Source organism: Syngnathus typhle, linkage group LG8, assembly GCF_033458585.1.
Source record: "Syngnathus typhle isolate RoL2023-S1 ecotype Sweden linkage group LG8, RoL_Styp_1.0, whole genome shotgun sequence".
NCBI classification, from domain to species: Eukaryota; Metazoa; Chordata; class Actinopteri; order Syngnathiformes; family Syngnathidae; genus Syngnathus; species Syngnathus typhle.
This window is the reverse complement of record NC_083745.1, coordinates 13408897-13423456: the sequence shown is the minus strand read 5'-3', so window position 1 is coordinate 13423456 and position 14560 is coordinate 13408897.

Below are 14560 nucleotides of genomic sequence, written 5' to 3'. Positions count from 1 at the left end.
CTACCTGCACACGCAACTGTCCAGATAGAAACCGCTTTGAACTACCAGTGTCTAGGGAGTCATCACTGTTCTTAATGAAACAGTTCAATATTATTGGGCTGTTAATTTCTGGCTCTCCTTGCAGTATCCTCTGATTTTGATATAATTATTTGAGGCCAATGGATGGACCTTGGCTCTTTTAAAAACAAATGTGCAAGGAATTTTGAGTTTTTCCAGATTTGTTCATTTATGATGTGGGTCCAGGTGCCAGGCTTCAAAATTGTACCGTAATTTTCGGACTATAAGTCGCTCCGGAGTACAAGTCGCATCAGCCATAAAATGCCCAAAAAAGTGAAATAAAACCCCATACATAAGTCGCTCCGGAGTATAAATCGCATTTCGGGGGGCAATTTATTCGACAAAATACAACACCAAGAACAGTCATGAACGAGCAACAACAGGCTAAACGATAGGTATGCTAACGTGATATAAACACAAACGAAGAGCTGAGAACGGCCCTGACGTAACATTGAGTTATTTAAAAAAAAAAACTATTACATAAATAACACGTTTATAAAACCATCTGTGTCACTCCAATTCATTAAATCCATCGATCATCCTTTGTCAACAATGGGTGCGCGCCGCTGACGGAGCGTGCACTTCAAAATATTCCACAGGCCCATATAACGATATATAAATTAGAAATCAAATAACTATTATATAAGCAATAATATTATCAAACCATCTGTGCACTCTAAATCATTAAATCCATCGATCAAATTCCTCGTCTTTTGTCAACAACGCCGCGCGTGAGCCCTGACGTCAGCCTCGTCGTTCTTCCAGAGATCTAGTATATAACTATATTGTAGCCTTAACAAAGTACAAGGAAAGACGCGGGTTTGGTAAACAGCTCTTTATTTAACAAACCAAACTTCCAGGCGTGTGGCGGCGTGGACTTCCAGCCACGGAGGTGGAAGAGAGATCCATAGAATAGGACCGGGCGTGCATAAAAGCCATGACAGAGGCCCATCCACTGTCCCTGGACAGCCACCCGGCCGAGCGCCGGCCCCAGACTTCAATCCACGGAGGTCAAAGAGAGCTCCGTAGAGTAGGACCGGGCGTGGGTAAAAGCCATAATATTTTTTCAAACCTTCTGTGTGACTCCAAATCCTTAAATTCTTCAAACTCTTAGTCCGCCGTGTCACTTAGAAACAAATCCGCTAATGATGCCGGTAGTACGTGGGGCCCTTCGTCATCCCGTGATCAATCTTTGTCCTTTATGTAAACAACCGCCGCGCCACGCCGCGTCGCGCTGCTGGCGTAACTTGAAATTCAAATTACAGTAATCCCTTGCTACATCACGGTTCCACTTTTTTTTGGGGTGAAAATTTTTTGAAAAAAAAACACAAGTCGCTCCTTATTATAAGTCAACCCCCCCACCCAAACTATGAAAAAAAATGCGACTTATAGTCCGAAAATTACAGTATATTCTCTTTTTTGGGTTCGACAGTTCTTATCTTTGTATTCAGCCTTTTCCGGAATAAATTCCATCCACTTGTCAAAAGGAATATGAAGCTGAAATGACCGTTCAGCGCTTGATTCCGAGCTTGCTTCACTGCTCGTTTCAGGATCAGTTTCATCAAGACTGAATCCCAGAGCTGACCAGGTATTGTGTCTGTTTTTACAAAGGTGTACAGAGAGCTTTTGCAGACATCTTCTTTTCCAACTGGTCACTCAGATCTGTCCACACAGTAGCACTTGGAGTGGCTATGTTACCATTTTCAAGTATGGCCTCTTTCGATGAGCAGAGAACTGCAACAATTAAATCATTGTCTACTGCTGGTTGTTTGGGCATCTAATTGAAGGGCAAATAAATATAATCAGGATTCATTGCTTGAATAATTAAAATTACACATGCGTGTTCATTATAATTGCTATGCATGGACGGAAAAATGATGCAATGGGAAAAATATTTTCACATCAAAATGTATCAAGCATGCTTTCTATAGAAATTTAGTTTTCTCGGTGTGTGCAAATTACACACGTCTAATAAGACAATGTTCGCTAACTAGCTATTCAGACTACCTGGGGTGTTTTTAATTCTATATTGTATGAACTCTTTTTTTTTTTTTTTTTTTTTACACATTTTACTTACATTTGTCGATGGTCACTTCACAGAAGAATACGCTTTCTGTGACTCACTGTTATTAAATCTTCGGAGATAGTTTGTCGCTTGAAAAAGTTGCACGTCTTTGTTTTTCGCCACCCGGTTGCGATATGTCTTACCGGCCTGCAGAGTAATGTTGGCAAGTGAGTGAACGTTTCGCCACAGCCGCCATAGAACTTCAATCAGTTGGTGTCGGTAATGCGCATTGAAGCTGGTGCCACCTCGCCGTAAAACAAAACGAAGAAGAAAATGACCTAACTTCCCCTTCACGAACGAGTCGCGAATTGCATTTCCCGTTCACCAACGAACGGAACTGAGTGAACGAATTCAGTGAGTGCACTGAATCACTGACTGAGTGAATCACTCACAGAGTGATTCGCATTTCCAGTTCACCGCGAGAACGGATCAGTGAGGGAACAAATCCTGGCTTTCCCATTTGCGAACGAGTCAATGAGTGAACTGCCTTCCTGTGCATCAACGGATCAGTCAGTGAATATGTTGCGTCTCCTGGCGTGAACTATGTCAGCCAGAATGTAGATTTACAATTTACTTATCGTAGGTTTTAAACGTGTATGCATATATACTATGCCTAAATGTTGTTATTCAATATATCGACTGCAGTTTCACATTAGATTGCTTGTTTGAGATGTACTTTTATTATTATTATACTGATCTCCCTGTGCGTTAAGTACTTTGTGTACGTTGTCACAGTTCATCAGCCAGCCAAACTCATGTATAGAACACTTGAGCCAGGATTCAGTGCGTCTTGCTCCCTTTATTTCTATTCAGTGTTAAACACGTGTGAAACTGACAAACACACTTAACTTCTTCTATGAATATTCTTCTTATTTTATAAACAATAATAAAGTTATCCAATAAAACAATTTACAGCGGTTGATTCCGTGAGCATAAGGAGAGGAGAAAGATTCGCTTAGATGACGTAAGTAACGCTAACGTCTCTCAACTCATCAGTTGTCAAGTCGCTTCAACAAAAACATGTGCAGCTTCTGGTGCATTTCAAAATACATTTCCGGTTTGCTTCCGAACGACAAATAACCATTGTGTATGCTTCTTTACATAGAAAACATTTCTTACATCATGAAAACAATTCTGAAGGCAGAACAATTATTATTATTATTTTAATGAACATTTATGTTATAACTTGTCTGATGTTTTATTCCTTGTTTTTATATTCGCCAATCAAAACATAAAAATCAGACATTTGGTTAACTGCTTTATATGACTATGTATGTGGGTTACGTTATATGAGTTGGTGTCCCCAAAATTAACAAATGTCGGCATAAGGTTTTTTTCAAACCTTTTATTCAAACACAAACGTCTTTGGTATAATAACACCATCAACTACAATCTAACAAATACAAAATTAAAACATCAATGTCGGCAAAAAGTGTGTCGCTTTGCAATGGCATAGAGGCAATGCTGTCCGCACTCGTGACTCTTCACGAACGACCATCAGCAGCGCCAGCGAGCATTAGATGGAGGAGGGACTTTACGAGTCAGTGACGCAACTTCCCGTTCACGACCGGGTGAGAGACTGTTGCCAACGGATCAGTGTGTAAGTGTTGTATTATAGAAAGAAATGTGTTAATTATCCCGAGGCAATTATTATTATATATACATATTTTCTTTTGGGGGCGGGGGGGGTAGTTGTATTGTTTGACGTGTATGGGTTGTTTCCACTGGATAAAAAACCCCAAATCTTTTGACTGAACTGATTCTAAAGATTCAGTTCACCTAAAAGAACTGGAATGCACATCACTACTGCAGGGGTCACTTTGCATGGTAATTAGTTGGATAATACATGTGTAAGAATTGAGGAGTTATCATGATGTCAAGTGAAAAATTGTTAGAATAAAATACATGACATGGAGTTAAAGAAGATGCATGATTTTAATAATGAAAAATTACAATGGCACAAACATGGTTAATTAACGATTGATGGAGCAAGGCTTTGACGTCTCTAGAAAATAAATCAATAATAAATAAATGACAAATTGAATGATTCACTGAGCGCAAACTAATATTTTTGCAGCACAAACAATCGGTACTATATGGAGTTAAATGGTGTGACGTCATCGCTATAAATTAAATTAAATGTATAATATCTACGAAACCGTAGCAGCACAAACGAGGATTTTGCAGCACAAACCAGCACAAAGGAAGCACAAACGAACGGTACCATTTTGGGTTCATTCGGAGCAGATGGGGGGGCAGGGTGAACTCTGGATGACCTATAAAATAATCATTTATAACTAGAAATCCGTTATTGCACAAACGAAAAATTTTACGGCACAAACCAAGCACAAACGAAACAGACTATTTTCCTTAAATTTTGCGTGGGGTGGGGGGCCAGCTTCACGCAGGTGTGTGACCGTCGTCATTTTCCCTGTCTCCACAGTATCACTTACCGTTTTTTTCCGTGTATAGTGCGCCCCCATGTATAGTACGCACCCTAAAAATGGCATGCTGATGCTGGAAAAAAGCTTGTACCCATGTATAATACGCACCCAATTTTTATGAATTATTTTCAATTTTTTTTAATTTCTTTTTTTTTTTAAGTCCCAAAGATCGTCACACACGCAGGGAGGCAATGGGTCCCATTTTTATAGTCTTTGGTATGGTCTTAACTAGGCTAGATGTCATTTTTTTTGTTGGCGTTGATTTCTCCGACTGCCCCTAAACGCACCACCGCGCTCCGTGCGCACACGGGAAAGAGGCGGCTCTGTATGGGAGAGACGTTGAAGAGGAATAAAAACACCCTTGGAAACCAAAACTTGCCCCTCGTCGTGACTCGGAGCCGCAACAAATGTTTCGGATTTGTGTAGGGTACATTGTGACAGACGGCAAACTAGCAGGTGATCGAGCGAGCGTCTGATACAAGAGCATTGCGGTCGTATGGAGCGTGTTTGAAATGAACAGCAGAGACGAAAGGAACAAGGCAAAGTGTTGTGAAATAAAATATTACCTGTAATACGCATTTTGTTATTTGCTGATTGAAACTGCTAATTAAACTGTGAATTGAAACTAATAGGTGGAGAACTGAACTCTCGCTCTTTATATAGCTGACGTGTCTTGCGCAACCGTTCTGCGCATCTGTAATGGCGGCCTCCGTATGACGTCCGGTCCGCGATGGAGATTAAAAAACAAACAATATTTGACAATAACACACCATCGAGGATTGCACCATCGCATCAAACGATGTGTCGTCAATTATGAATTTTACTAAGTGTGTTGGGCAGGATGGCTGAATGCGATGCGCGATTGACAACAAACAAGAAGAAAGGTGAGTTTTATTTCGGGGGAGATTTGTCATGTCTCGTCCCCAGTTTTGCTATGTGTCTAGGTTGCCATAGTTTCTGTTCGCGTCACCCCGCTCTTCCTGTGTCACCTCAATCAATGTAACGTGTTTTGTATTTAAGTCCTGTCTGCCCCTCGCTCACCGTTGGATCATTGCATGTGTTACTGTCAGTCTGTTCCTGTCTTTGGTAATGTCACCCTGTCTTTTTGTTCCACGACTTTGTCGGTCAGTCCTGTTGTTGGTTTTGTTGTACCATGACTTTCTTTTAAAAAAAAAAAAATAATAAATTAAAAAAAAAAAAAATTTTTTTTTGTACCCATGTATAATACGCACCCCAGATTTTAGGACAATAAATTAGTTACCGTTTTTTTCCATTTATAGTGCGCAAAATTTTACTAATTTATTGTCCTAAAATCCGGGGTGCGCATTATACATGGGTACAAAAAAAAAAAAAAAATTTTTTTTTTTAATTTTTTTTTTTTTTTTTTTTTTAAGTCCCAATGATCGTCACACACGCAGGGAGGCAATGGGTCCCATTTTTATAGTCTTTGGTATGGTCTTAACTAGGCTGGATGTAATTTTTTTTGTTGGCGTTGATTTCTCCGACTGCCCGTAAACGCACCACCGCGCTTCGTGCGCGCACGGGACAGCAAACGAGCAGGTGATCGAGCAAGCGTCTGATACGAGAGCATTGCGGGCGCATGGAGCGTGTTTGAAGTGAACAGCAGAGAAGAAAGGCAAAGTGTTGTGAAATAAAATGCACAGAACGGATGCGCAAGACACGTCAGCTATATAAAGAGCGAGAGTTGTTTTCTTCCTATTAGTTTCAATTCACAGTTTAATTAGCAGTTTCAATCAGCAAATAACAAAATGCGTATTACAGGTAATATTTTATTTCACAACACTTTGCCTTGTTCCTTTGGTCTCTGCTGTTCATCCTAAAACACAAAGGCGCTCTTTAAGCAATGCGACAGTGAGCGCCCGGCGCGCTGCACCAAATTAAGGTCCCTGCGCAGTGCGCACTGAGGTCCACTTAAATTTTAGAAAGTACATCAGGACTTTAAAAATATCTTCTAAATTTCAGCGACGGCTCTGTCACAATAATCGACCAGTCCGGTGCAGTTGGGCGGTCGGCGGCGCGCTACGGTTGAGCGTTCTCTCGCACGCTCTCTCTCTCGCTCGCTCTCGCACACACGCAAACCGGATATCATACGGAGGCCTCCATTACAGATGCGCAGAACGGATGAGCAAGACACGTCAGCTATATAAAGAGCGAGAGTTCAGTTCTCTACCTAAATCTGTATTACAGGTAATATTTTATTTCACAACACTTTGCCTTGTTCCTTTCTTCTCTGCTGTTCACTTCAAACACGCTCCATGCGCACGGAGCGCGGTGGTGCGTTTACGGGCAGTCGGAGAAATCAACGCCAACAAAACAAATTACATCCAGCCTAGTTAAGACTATACCAAAGACTATAAAAATGGGACCCATTGCCTCCCTGCGTGTGTGACGATCATTGGGACTTAAAAAAAAAAAAAATTATTTTAAAAAAAATTCATAAAAATCGGGTGCGTATTATACATGGGTACAAGCTTTTTTCCAGCATCAGCATGCCATTTTTAGGGGTGCGTACTATACATGGGGGCGCACTATACACGGAAAAAAACGGTAAATATTGCGCACTATACACGGAAAAAAACGGTATTTTATTTAAATAAGTCTGCTAACAGGTTATGGGCCCAGGAAATGAAGTTTCCGTCTATGTGATAACTTTGTAGAGAGGCAACGCGTGTGAGTGTTGACGTGCAACATTATGACCACGCAAGCTGAGTCAAGCCGTCGCTGGACCCGGCTGGTTTTCAACGGTGACGAGAAGAATTCCGAACTTTGGGAGACGAAGTTCTTGGAGCACATGTTGCAAGGACTGAAAGATACCATCCTCAAAGACCCGACTGGAGTACGGGCGATTTGAAGGAGGAAGAAGACGACGAGACTAAGAACGCCAAGGCTTATGCGGAGCTAATCCAGTTCCTGGACTACAAATGTTCTCACTCGTCATGCGAGAAGCAGCTGATAATGATCGCAAAGCGCTTAAAATGTTGAGAGACTATTATGCAAGCAGAGGTAAGCCTCGGATCATTTGCCTGTATACCGAGCTGACAACTTTACAGAAGGCCAGTGGAGAAAGCGTGACTGAGTATGTCACCCGTGCAGAAACAGTGATCACAGCCTAGAGCAGGGTGTGGGCAAACCTTTTGACTCGCGGGCCGAACTGGGTTCTAAATTTGGACCGGAGGGCCGAACCAGGAGCAGATGGACAAAGTGTTTGTGTGAAGTAATATAACCGACCTGTAAAGGTCATTGCATAAAAGATTTTGGCCTTTGGTAGGTAGTAAAGCATGGATATTCCAAACAAGTTTTCTGAAAATAAATGCATTTATCAACAGCATTAAAAAAAAAAAAAAAAATCACTAAAAAACTGCTATCAGTGATTCTCATAAAATACGACACTGTTATTATAAATAACAGTCTCCGTCACTTCAGTGCCTGCAGGTCGGATTAATGAAAGATGTTTATCTTTTGAGATGATATCAAACGGCAAACATTCTGACGCATGACTGCACTGCAACCTACAGCGACAACCGTATAGTAAAGTTTGCTGACGACACGACTCTGGTGGGTCTCATCACCAAGGGGGACGAGACTCAATACAGGCTGGAGGTTGACTTTCTGACCACGTGGTGCAGGGACAACAACTTCCTGCTGAACGTCGACAAGACCAAGGAGATTGTTGTGGACTTCCGGAAGGGTCACACCCAACACCTGCCGCTGACCATCGACGGTGCTGTGGTGGAGAGAGTGAGCAGCGCCAAGTTCCTGGGGGTGCACATCAGTGAGGATCTCTCCTGGTCCACCAACACCGCATCACTATCACTGGCGAAGAAAGCCCAGCATCGCCTGTACTTCCTGCGGAAACTCAGGCGAGCGAGCGCTCCTCCGGCCGTCATGACTACATTTTACCGCGGCACCATTGAGAGCGTCCTCTCCAGCTGTATTGCTGTTTGGGGTGGCGGCTGCACTGACTACAACTTGAAGGCCCTGCAGCGCATAGTGAACACGGCTGGTAAGATTATTGGTGCTTCGCTCCCCTCCTTGAAGGACATTTACACGTCCCATCTCACCCGCAAGGCGACCACGATTCTGAGTGATGTGAGTCACCCCGCTCACTCTTTGTTTGAGCTTCTGCCCTCTGGGAAGAGATACAGGAGCGTGCGCTTCCGCACCACCAGACTCTCCAACAGCTTCATACTCCAGGCTGTTAGGATCCTGAACTTGCCCCCCCTTTCTGCGTAGCGTCCTGTACTTAGCGCTATGCTTACTGTCTGCTGTACGCACACTGGCTCAGTTTTGCTCCTCTTATTTATTGGGTTATTTGTTTATTATTTATTCATCACTCATTTTATTTATTTATTATTTATTGTTTGTGCCTTCTTGTTTTTATTTTGTGTCGTCTAATTGTATGTTTATCGTGTACTGTGTCTCGTCACCAAGGGATGGAGGAAACGGAATTTCGGTTTCTTTGTGTGTCTTGACATAAGAAGGGATTGACAATAAAGCTGACTTTGACTTTGATTCTGACCAAATATATCATCTTGAAGAATCGGTGAAAGCATACATCCAAATAAAGTAATCAAAACTGCAACACGATGAGGGGTATCTGAAAATCAGAGCAGAGTTTTAACTCACAAACACCTGGTAACAGAGGTGAGGAACCGGGAAACACTTGCTTAAAGTAAGCCTTAAGAACTTTACAGGTTAAGATTAGTCGCAAACAGGTGGTGCATCAATGTCCTTGAGCATCCTGCATTGTTTGAAAATGAGAATGGTCGCTGGTTTCAATCCCTGCTGTGTACAAATCCTATTCAAAATGCATTTTTTTACAATAAACTTGAGAGCCTCCCCTTCATTTTCAGTGGGAAGAGTGTTGTTGGTCTCCCTTCTTTGCTAGTCCGTCATATTCTGGAGTAAGATTTGTTGTGGCAATTCTTAGGAGAGGTGTTGGTGTTGGTCCGTTTACCTCGATCTGTGACGGGTTGATGTTGATGTGGCTGAACGTCACGTCGCGTACGTCGAGCCAAATTGGCCACTCTTTTTTAAACACTCTGCACTGTGTCCACCTTGCTTTTCCTTGGGCGACTCATTTTAATAGAAGGATTAGGTAGGTGGCTTTAGCGCAAAACTGTATCTGAAAGCTCAGCGCGCGAATTACAAGAATGCTGTCGTCACAGCCCACACTCTAAATTCGGGACTGATACAAATAGAGCGCGAGTGCTGAGTACGTACACGCACTTGTGAGTGTGCACCAAGCTTTCTGACACGGCTTCCGGTAGTAAATGCGCAGGTGAGCGCTTCCCCATCTACTGGGGAAACACAGTCATTGCAGGCAAAATGACCAAATTTTTTTTTTAATAATACAATTTATTCAGGGTTGGCGGGCCGGATTAAACGGTCCCGTGGGCCGGATGTGGCCCGCGGGCCGTAGTTTTCCTAGCCCTGGCTTAGAGAAATGCTGGAGAGACACCGAGTGACGGTCTGTTGGTGGCGATGGTTTTAAAAGGATTTCCTGAAACATTCAAACCATTCACAGTTCACATCTCACAGAGTGATGACCCAGTGAGTTTTGCAGACTTTAAACGGCAAACTCTGAAGTTTTATGGACACTGAAAAGATGCGTGGGGCAGTGACATCGGAGGACAACGCCATGATCAAGGAGATTGTTGTGGACTTCCAGAAGGGTCACACCCAACACCTGCCACTGTCCATCGACGGTGCTGTGGTGGAGAGAGTGAGCAGCGCCAAGTTCCTGGGGGTGCACACCAGTGAGGATCTCTCCTGGTCCACCAACACCGCATCACTGACAAAGAAAGCCCAGCGCCGCCTGTACTTCCTGCGGAAACTCAGGCGAGCGAGCGCCCCTCCGGCCGTCATGATTACATTTTACCGCGGCACCATTGAGAGCGTCCGCTCCAGCTGTATTGCTGTTTGGGGTGGCGGCTGCACTGACTACAACTTGAAGGCCCTGCAGCGCATAGTGAACACGGCTGGTGAGATTATAGGTGCTTCGCTCCCCTCCTTGAAGGACGTTTACACCTCCCATCTCACCCGCAAGGCGACCACGATTGTGAGTGATGTGAGTCACCCCGCTCACTCTTTGTTCGAGCTTCTGCCCTCTGGGAAGAGGTACAGAAGCCTGCGCTCCCGCAACACCAGACTCTTAAACAGCTTCATACTCCAGGCAGTCAGGATCCTGAACTTGCTTCCCCATTCTGCGTAGCGTACTGTACTTTTACTGTCTGTATGCACATTGGCTTTTATTCGTTGTGTTATCTATTTATTTATTATTTATTGTTACTCTTATTTATTGTTTGTGCCTTCTTGTTTTTTATATTGCGTTGTTTACTTGTGTGTCTATCGCAGGGGTGGGCAAACTACGGCCCGCAGGCCACATCCGGCCCACGGGACCGTTTAATCCGGCCCACCAACCCTGAACAAATTGTATTACCGTTTTTTTTCCGTGTATAGTGCGCAAAATTTAACTAATTTATTGTCCTAAAATCTGGGGTGCGCATTATACATGGGTACAAAAAAAATTTTTTTTTTTTTTTTTTTTTTTTTTTTAAGTCCCAATGATCGTCACACACGTAGGGAGGCAATGGGTCCCATTTTTATAGTCTTTGGTATGGTCTTAACTAGGCTGGATGTAATTTTTTTTGTTGGCGTCGATTTCTCCGACTGCCCATAAACGCACCACCGCGCTCCGTGCGCGCACGGGACAGCAAACGAGCAGGTGATCGAGCAAGCGTCTGATACGAGAGCATTGCGGTCGCATGGAGCGTGTTTGAAGTGAACAGCAGAGAAGAAAGGCAAAGTGTTGTGAAATAAAATGCACAGAACGGATGTGCAAGACACGTCAGCTATATAAAGAGCGAGAGTTGTTTTCTTCCTATTAGTTTCAATTCACAGTTTAATTAGCAGTTTCAATCAGCAAATAACAAAATGCGTATTACAGGTAATATTTTATTTCACAACACTTTGCCTTGTTCCTTTGGTCTCTGCTGTTCATCCTAAAACACAAAGGCGCTCTTTAAGCAATGCGACAGTGAGCGCCCGGCGCGCTGCACCAAATTAAGCTCCCTGCGCAGTGCGCACTGAGGTCCACTTAAATTTTAGAAAGTACATCTGGACTTTAAAAATATCTTCTAAATTTCAGCGACGGCTCTGTCACAATAATCGAGTTGGGCGGTCGGCGGCGCGCTACGGTTGAGCGTTCTCTCTCGCGCTGTCTCGCTCGCTCTCTCTCGCTCTCGCACACACGCGCACACACGCACACACACGCAAACCGGATATTATACGGAGGCCGCCATTACAGATGCGCAAGACACGTCAGCTATATAAAGAGCGAGAGTTCAGTTCTCTACCTAAATCCGTATTACAGGTAATATTTTATTTCACAACACTTTGCCTTGTTCCTTTCTTCTCTGCTGTTCACTTCAAACACGCTCCATGCGACCGCAATGCTCTCGTATCAGCCAAGGCTTGCTCGATCACCTGCTCGTTTGCTGTCCCGTGCGCGCACGAAGCGCGGTGGTGCGTTTACGGGCAGTCGGAGAAATCAACGCCAACAAAAAAAATTACATCCAGCCTAGTTAAGACCATACCAAAGACTATAAAAATGGGACCCATTGCCTCCCTGCGTGTGTGACGATCATTGGGACTTAAAAAAAAATAAAATAAAATAAATAAATTTAAAAAAATTTTAAAAAAAATTCATAAAAATTGGGTGCGTATTATACATGGGTACAAGCTTTTTTCCAGCATCAGCATGCCATTTTTAGGGGTGCGTACTATACATGGGGGCGCACTATACACGGAAAAAAACGGTAACAAATCTGAGATTCCAACTCATGAGGTAACCCTCGCACACGCGCACTTGAAACATCTCGCTCCTCTCATTCCCAAGCTGGATCCTGATGCAGAGATGATGATCCTGTTGGGGAGAGATATGATACGTGCACACAAAGTGAGAGATCAAGTCAATGGTCCTCATAATGCACCCTTTGCCCAGCGCCTGGACTTAGGCTGGGTCGTTATAGGCGAAGTCTGCCTGGACAACGGCCACAAGCCAACCCTGAGCATCTTCAAAACTCATGTGCTTCAAAATGGACGTCCGTCACTTCTTGTTCCTTGCCAAAACAACATCTGTGTGAAAGAGAGACCATGCTACGGCGGGGAGGACAAGCATGGCCACACTACACCTACGTTGAAAGCATTGCCAGTCGAGGATCAGCTCGGGCAGACTGTTTTCCAACAAACAGACAGCGACAACAAGTGTGCCATGTCCTTTGAAGGCGAATTCTTCTTGAAAATAATAAAAAATGAAGTCACTCAGGATGAAAGGAATAACTGGGTAGCTCCCCTACCATTTAAGTCGCCTCACCCTCGGCTCCCAAATAACAGAGCGCAAGCCCTGTCTCGTCTCAGCTCTCTACGGCGCACTTTGAGAAGAAACGCTGAGATGAAAGAGCAGTTTTCCTCCTTCATGGAAAAGCTTTTTGAAAACAACCATGCAGAGATTGCCTCATCCATTGACGACGCAAAAGAATGCTGGTACCTGCCCTTTTTTGGTGTGTACCACCCCCAGAAGCCTGGGCAAATACGGGTCGTGTTTGACTCAAGCGCCCAACTGAACGGCCTCTCCCTCAACTCAGTGCTTCTCACAGGGCCCGACTTGAATAACACTCTGCTTGGCGTGCTGCTGCGTTTCAGGAAAGATCTCATTGCTGTCACTGCGGACATCCAGCAGATGTTTTATGGATTTCTGGTGAGGCATGAGCACAGAGATTACCTCAGATTTCTGTGGCACAAAGACAATGACCTGTCTAAAGAGGTTCAAGAGTACCGCATGCGGGTACACGTCTTCAGCAACAGCCCATCGCCTGGAGTAGCCATCTATGGACTACGACGTGCGGCTAAGAAAGGTGAAGCAAGGTATGGCAATGACACAACACATTTTGTGCATAGACATTTCTACGTTGATGATGGACCGAGTCTGCTGCCATAGACCTGCTGAAACGTACCTGTGCCTCACTCGCCGAGTCTAATTTGAAGCTGCACAAAATAGCAACGAACAGTATCACTGTGATGAAAGCATTCGAACCTGAAAAGCTGGCCTCTGGCATTAGAGAGCTGGGGCAGGATGATGATACTCTCCCTGCGCAGAGGAGCCTAGGTTTATGCTGGGACATTAACACAGACATGCTCACCTTTAAGGTAGCCATTGCTGATAAGCCTTATACTCGCCGTGGGGTGCTGTCAGTTGTCAACAGCGTCTTCGACCCACTGGGTCTGGCCGCCCCAGTGACCATCAAAGGCAGGCTGCTGCTGCGAGAGCTGTCCAGTGGGGTCCAGGATTGGGACACTCCACTCCCTGACGAAAAGGCGAGCACGTGGGAAACATGGGAATCATCACTCAAAGAGCTGAGCAGCCTCCATGTGCCCCGCTGCTATGTTTCAATGTCACTCTCGGAGCCAAGGTACACCGAACTGAGTGTGTTTTTGTGACGCATCTAACTGGGCCATAGGGGTGGTTGCATACTTAAGAGCAGTCAGTAAGGAGGGCGATTGCAAAGTGGGATTTGTGATGGGGAAGGCTAGACTGTCACCACAGCCGGAGGCTACGATCCCACGACTCGAGCTCTGTGGTGCCGTCCTGGCTGTTGAGCTGGCAGAGTTGATCTTGAGTGAACTGGACTACAAACCAGACGCTGTGAAATTCTACTCCGACAGCAAGGTGGTCCTTGGATACATCTATAATGACTCAAGACGCTTCTTTGTGTACGTGCACAATCGTGTGCATCGTATTCGCCAAATAACCTCTCCTGAGAAGTGGCATTATGTTCCGTCGGAACATAACCCCGCTGACTTAGCCACCAGGCCAGTACCTGCATCACAGTTGATGGACACAATGTGGTTCGTAGGACCCGACTTTATTCACAAGACTCCTAAGCTGGATAAGCACATTCAGTTTGATCTG